This window comes from Aythya ferina (genome assembly GCF_964211825.1).
Source record: "Aythya ferina genome assembly, contig: HAP1_SCAFFOLD_434, whole genome shotgun sequence".
Taxonomy (NCBI): Eukaryota; Metazoa; Chordata; class Aves; order Anseriformes; family Anatidae; genus Aythya; species Aythya ferina.
Window position 1 is genome coordinate 1 of NW_028181144.1, and position 7,134 is coordinate 7,134.

Sequence of the window (7,134 nt, forward strand, 5' to 3'; positions counted from 1 at the left end):
CAAACAAACAAATAACTAACTAAATAAATAAAACATGGTGCATTAATTGCACTCCATATGCTATTCGGAGCCCACTGCTAATACAGTGCTCAAAGCCAGCTGCTACAGGTAAAATCAGGCAAATAAGCTTATCTCACAGAATCACTGCTGTTCTTTCACCTTCAGAGCTATCCAACAGATTCAAAATACTGTTAGAAAGTACTCACATGACTGGCTGTGCTCAAGAGAAAGCATGTAATTGGCAAGTGGGGGTGTGTAGGTCAAACACTGTAGAGTAGCATTAAGAAAACATGTGTTGCCAAGATTGTACAGGCCAACTCCAACACTTTGTGTTTCTCGCCAATCCATACAAATCTTCTCAGGTGGAAAAAGAATGCTCTGTGGCGGAGCAATTCCATCATTAACGACTGCAAGAAAGTTAAATTTAAAAAGAGATCTTGTTTGTTTGTTTCGAAGAAAGGTATTTAAAAAAATACTATTCTGCAGGAGCACCTAGAGGAGCTAGCTACAATCCAAACCAGAAAAACTTATTGCAGACAGCTTTAATACCACCAAATTCAAATTGGCTGGTCAACACAATGTTTTGGGGAAAAAAAAAAAAAAAAAAAAAAAAAACAATTTTAGTCAACCATTTTAATTCTTCTAAGGCAAGGCTAACTGCCATTCTGTTTGTAGCACCTAACGCCAAGTTCCTCTCCATCTATAATCTTTAACCTGATTAACTCAACTACTGTTTTTTTCCTTATTATAACTTAAACCACAAACTTAGACTTGAAATTATACGGTAAAAACGTAAAAACTAGGAACTAGGAATGACGGTACCCCTACAGATACCAGATCTTTTCCTGAGCAATGTTATCCTTCAAAAAACCTGTGAAAAATGGAAGCTGTGAATAGCAACAATCAAACACTTTTCTCTGCAAAACAGAAAAGACATGGAGGAATCTGTGCATTACAAAAAGCTCCCCGTATTTCTCTGTTGACTGTAAATATATCAAAATTAATTTCTGTAACATCAGTCACTTCAGTTGCCTTAGGGGATTCGCTTTTGAAGTCTTTCTTCACAGTAGTCCCCTTCTCTATCAGTGCAACAAGTAAGAACTGCATTTTCTACTTTTGCTTTGAAGACAATGGAGGCAGGATAGAACGCACACTTACTTAGATCTCTTGGGGCAAAAGCCTTAGATTTTTCAGATGACCTACAGTAAATAGCACCTCCACGTCCTTGGGCCACAGAGACTTGGCTTGAATCTTCTGCAGGCACTATCCGGCCCCAGTTGGCGGTGCGTGACATCAGTATTTTAGGACTTGGTTTCTTGGATTTGCCAGACCGCCTTGAAGAGGGCTTTTTAGGCTTTGAAGATTTGGGCTTCTTAGCTACGGTCATTGTTCACATCTGCGACAGAGACAGAAGTTCTGGTTGACGTAAGACTATCAAGAAGCACTCCAAGAAGAAAAGAGTAACAGAAGTCCTGTCACTTAATCTCAAAGAAACAGCCTTAAGAACTAAATCGCTGGTATGAATGATTTAAAAAGAATCCCCAAACTAAACACACAAAGTGAAAATTTCCATCTAAACTCTATCAGTATTACTTTTCGCTTCTGCAGAACTAGTGGCTGATGCCATTTCTTTCCCTTCCGTAGGATTTTAATCCATTACAACTCTGGAGTCTTTTTAATATAAAAATGTAGAAGACATTCTCTGAGGGGAATCAGTTATTTATTGATTTCCGGAGTTGCGCAATTATCTGTTAATTAGTACCTATGATCTAATAGATAATTGTTGCAATTATCTATTGCTGGCATTAGTAATGGAACACTATTACTTCACTGCCTGCGTTTTTCTGTTTCGTCTGCACAAAGGTACCCAGAACTCACTGCTACTTTTCTTCTGTCTTTCCAGGGCTCGCCCTCTACCTCACTGTCTACTGCACCAGTCATGAGGGGTTTGTTGTGATTCTATAATGAGCCTAGCTTTTAAATACACCTTTCATGGGCGTCACTTGGTGATAGCAAGTTAATCTGTGAGGGCTCCTCAGTCTACATCATGCGGTCGCTTTTTCCAGGTGAAAAAGCGGAGCTGTAAGTGGCAGTACACCAAAGCCCTGGCATGCTGAGATCCAAGAGGAGAGATGTTTGGCCCTCCTTTTCACTCCTGGGAACCATATACCTCAAAACCCACAGAGGATGGGCTATATCTCAGAGAAATCTTCGGAAAGGAGAGCATGAAGAGCATGTTTGCAAATTTATTTCTCCCTGGGCTTCTTCTGCTTCTCCAAGAAAGACGAGTTTGAATATAACTTTGGCAGCAGTACTTCTGGTGTTTTACTCCTACCACATTTAAAACTCCTACGACAAACTGAAAAGTTAGACTAAAAAGCAGCTCTTTCCGTTCTCCTTTCTAAAGTTGCACGCTTTCCTCATGCAAAACAACAGGGGAATGTAAGCTAGAAACGGAAATGCTGAATGTAAAACAAAACAAAACAAACCTCAGCCCTCCAGGACAAAAGCCAATAACTGCTACAAAGTCCTTTTTAAAATGCTGATTAGGTTTCAAGGTGATACCGCTTTAAATAAGCGTAGTTGTGTGTCCATAGGCAGAAGCTGAATAATGACAGGATGAACTTCTATACTTCATGTTTTGTTACTGTCTTACTGTAGCACACAGGGACTTGTTACCTTTAGGGAAACCACTAACCTCATGGAGGGTTTAAAACATAAGCTAGTTTGTTATACCAAAATGACGGAGAGAACAAAGCATAAAGTGCTTTCAGATTTCTAGCACGCCTTGATTGCTGTCCATTAAACTTCAGACACGTTAAACAAAACACAGTAAATAAGAAAACTCCTAGTCCCACAGCTGGCAAATTGTGTGCAGAGGTTGTAATTAGAACTTTTTTGCCTTGACGTTTTACATTTAAAATTGATTTTAAATCCATTCTATACACACTTTCCATTCCTGAAAAAACAATACGCAAACCTGACAAATGCATTTACATGAGAAATGAAGTCGTCCTTGTCCGATTGGAAGACTAAGGTGACAGCTCCTGGGCTCAGGGATAAGCTCCGATCTTCACCAGTGACAGCTCCTTTTTTAGGATTGAAAGGGAAAATGTTTCAGCAACACATTGGAAACATACTTAAGGGACAAGAAACAAAATCAAGACTGCAGTGAGAAGGAGAACAGAAAAACAATACTGGGGAAAATGGGAAGGGAAGGGAAGGGAAGGGAAGGGAAGGGAAGGGAAGGGAAGGGAAGGGAAGGGAAGGGAAGGGAAGGGAAGGGAAGGGAAGGGAAGGGAAGGGAAGGGAAGGGAAGGGAAGGGAAGGGAAGGGAAGGGAAGGGAAGGGAAGGGAAGGGAAGGGAAGGGAAGGGAAGGGAAGGGAAGGGAAGGGAAGGGAAGGGAAGGGAAGGGAAGGGAAGGGAAGGGAAGGGAAGGGAAGGGAAGACCTTGATCTTTATACTGACCAATGAGATAAGCCTTACACATTTTTAAGTTTATTTTTGACAACTGATTGAGGTGTTACCAGCTATTAAGTACGATTCAAGAGCAAATATTAACACTAGAAAGAAGAAATCCGATCCACCACCACTGTTTCAAAATACATCCATTTCTCATTTGGAGATGACGTCTCTCTGGCAAGGTAGTAGAAAAACTGTAAATACCGATAGAGCTTCCTCTCCCGATGTTCCATATACATACCGATGCTGTTCCTACACCTACGCTCTGAGCATAAATTTATGTTGACATGAGTGACAAGAGAGGGTGTTACTCCTCTCTTTGTTTGCCTTGAGAGACACACCTCTTGTCCATTGAAAAGTAAATTCAAGATTCCAGATCACTTAAGACAGTTGCTATCCCCCCATTCAGAGTTCTGCAGCAGCACTCTTCAGATGTGTTTAGCAGTCTCTTTAGAAAATGTTATCACTTAGGACCTGCTTCTCAGTAGGTCCACGTTTGGCCTCCGCTTAGCAGAGAGTCAATCCCAGCTTAAGCTTTCGTACAAGAGCCCCTTCACGAAACGGAGTTGAACCCTGACATAACTGAGTTGAACCTTTAACCTTGAAGCTTCCTTAAAGAAGAAAGCAGCACCCAGGCCAGGAAATAGAAATTAATCGTCACTTTACCCTGAAACGCAGTGGGCTATTCTGTGCTGGCAGGATTGCTGCCGGGCTGGCCGACGAGGCGGCGGGCAGCTCCCCGGGGCCACAGGGCCTGGCACAGGGAGCCGCCGGGGGTCTCCAAGGTCCGGGAACAGCGGCAACAGCGGCAACAGCAGGGACAGAGGGGACAGCAGCGACAGCAGCAGCCACCTCAGCCGGGGCCGTCTCCACAACCGCCACAACGGCCTCGGAACGCCGCCGAACTCGGAGCTCCAGCGTGACGCCTTGTGAACCTGGCCGCGCTGCTCATGGCTAAAACCAGAGCGTTTCCTCCGGCGTGTGTTTACTGTCGGTGCCGGATCGGCCCTCACCCCGAGCTCTCCCTGCCGGGAGGGCTTTGGGGTTGGGGTTTCCCTCCCGCCGCCGCCGCGGGCAGGCCCTGCGCGCAAGGGGTCCGCGCTGGGGAGCAGCATCTCACCCGCGGCGAGAGACCGAGGGCACGACATGAAAAAGCCCCGACACAAAAATGCCACGACATGCGGCCGAGGCGGCGGGGAGACGGCTCTGAGGGAGCTGCCACTTCGCCCCGCCGTCCTCCCCTCCCGGGCCGCCCCGCCGAGCCCCGTGCGCCTCAGGCGCTGCGCTGAGGGGGTGGCTGGCTACTGAGACAGCTGCCCAGGGCACTGCTCATGGCACCGAGCCTGACGGAGGTCAACAAGTGTTGAACAATGCTCTCAGACATCGGGTCTCACTTTGGGGTGGTCCTGTGTGGAGCCACGAGTTGGACTTGGTGATTATTGGGAGTCCTTTCCACCTTGGGATGTTCTCTGATTCTAGGTCAGCAATCCAGTAGCTGATGAGAAGTGTGGAGTCATTCAAAGGGAAGAGAGAGCACAACACTTCTCGTTTGCAGAAGCGGCTATTTGGTAACCAAACCGATGATTCCTTTGCTTCTAGAGCAACTAACAGCAGGGATCCGCTTTACAATGGAGGGAAAAGAGTCGTTGGCATGTCATGTGAAGTAACCTTCAAATCCCAGAGGATGATTTTGTTGGAACTTTATTCAGCTGAAAACACGGAAGCCTTGCTTCTGCTTGTGTTAGTTACAGCTCCAGTTTACTTTGGTTGGGAGGGAAGGCATTCCAGGCTAATGTGCTGTACCTGTTCCTTCAGCTCATTGTCCATAAACGGAGGAGCAAATGAAATCAGTTTAATCTCCATTAAATGCAGCAGACAAAGCGGAGTAGAGGGCGATCTAGCACTTAATTTTTCCTGTAAGCAGGAAACCCAGAACTCAACAACACTTTTCAAATCTTGTCCTGCAGTAAATGACCAGCTGAGTGAAGCTTGCATTTAGAGGATGTGCTCCTACAGTAGACGGAAATAGCTTTTCCTCTTCACAAGTGCAACTGAGTGGTGGACTGGCAGCTACGTGGTTAACTAGTTGTGCCAAAGGGGTTGTGTTGAATGCACAGAAAAATATGCAGGAATAAATAAACAGCAGAGGGTTGTCTGTAGGCATGACACCGAGTACAGATGTTGTCTGCAGGTTCGTGCAGAGTGCACCGCGCCAATAAGCACCCAGAGTCGGAATGCACACGAAGGTCTTTTAATTATATAATTACTTATAGAACTCTGCAGAGTCAGGTACTTGGCCATCTTTCGCAAAGCAAGCACACCTCTGACTCGAATCACCGTCATTTATACACAGGAAACTTGTGAAAACTCTCTCTTTGGCTCCTTTGGATTGGTTATTACAGCTCACCTAACTTATCTCCACTGAGCTTGTGCATTACAGAGGAATACCGGGGGGGAGGGGGAACAGGAGAGGGGGGACACACACCGAATCCCACATTAGCATAGATTAGCATTTTGACAGGTGTGATTTTTAATGTGCTAATGACCCTTAATGAGAAAAAGGTTACTATAGGTCAGTCTGGAGCTGGTGTTCTCCTTCCTGTTTTTTCCCTTTTAGCCCTTCTCTTCCTTGCTTCTGCTAGCTCAAGGCTACCTGTCTCTCTCCTTCTTTATTTTCTCAGCTAAAAGACTGCACAAGCTACACGCCTCCCTATTTGCTTCAACATTTCCTTGTTTTGTTTTTTTTTTTCCCAGCTCTGGGACGACACAGGTGTGGTTTGATATTTGCCAGTATAGCTAAAACTCACGCCAGTCTGCTCACGCACAATAAGTAGTAAGATTTAAGGACTGGTTTCATCGGCTTCTTCCATACTAACATCCTTCTTATGTTTTAGATATGCTGGAGTTAAATCAACACTAAGTTACTACTTGTGGAGTAATCGCCTTAAGCGACTAGGCATCATAAGCACACCTCCATTCCAAAAGCACCCCGCCTCCAAGGTGCAACCACCCCTCACTGAGCACGCCCTCGGAATTTCTCAGAGCCTGTACCTTTAAACGCAAGTGAGATCATTTCTACCAAGCACAACCAAGATATGCACGACTAGAGTCACTCAAGCTCCACCTTAAAGATAGAAAATAATACCAATTGCTTTAAGAGAAAGGGGATGTTAGGGAAGATACTATCAGGAAGGATTCCTTCTGACATCACTCGACAGGCTGAGCCTCTCACTCCCCCACCCCCACTCCATTGGGACGCCGTGGGGTAAGATCTGAACGCTTGCTTATACCAGGCGTCTCTGTGGAATCTTAGAAATCTCTAGAGTTTTGATGCTTTTTAATGTCTTAATACCTAGGCTGTGTACCTGTGCATTTCATGCATGCTAGCTTGCTTTTGCAGACAGTGAATTTATCACTGACAATCCAAAGAACCTGTGTACCTGTCGCCGTAACAAATTGCACTTAATTGCATTCTTCCTAGCTGTGAGAGTTCTCCTTGAATGCGACTAGAGCGAGGCCGTACTGCGTTGTTGGTGAATCCGTGACCGTGATAGTTCAGCACCATGAACCCGACGGGACCCATGACGGTCAATCGGCTACACCCCTTAACGCGACACTACTAGACGAAGAAGATGACAGGGCTTGCATGCACTGCATTAGGCTTTGCATGT

General features: G+C 45.2%; 1 long non-coding RNA gene across 1 annotated transcript; it reads right to left on the reverse strand.

Annotated features, from left to right (window-relative positions):
* Positions 1–225: 225 nt before the first annotated feature.
* LOC311429199 lies at positions 226–3,225 on the reverse strand. Its single transcript, XR_014688181.1, has 3 exons — positions 2,998–3,225; positions 1,159–1,396; positions 226–407 (listed from the first exon to the last, which is right to left on the reverse strand). It is a non-coding gene; the product is annotated as an uncharacterized lncRNA (long non-coding RNA).
* Between the last annotated feature and the right edge of the window lie 3,909 nt (positions 3,226–7,134).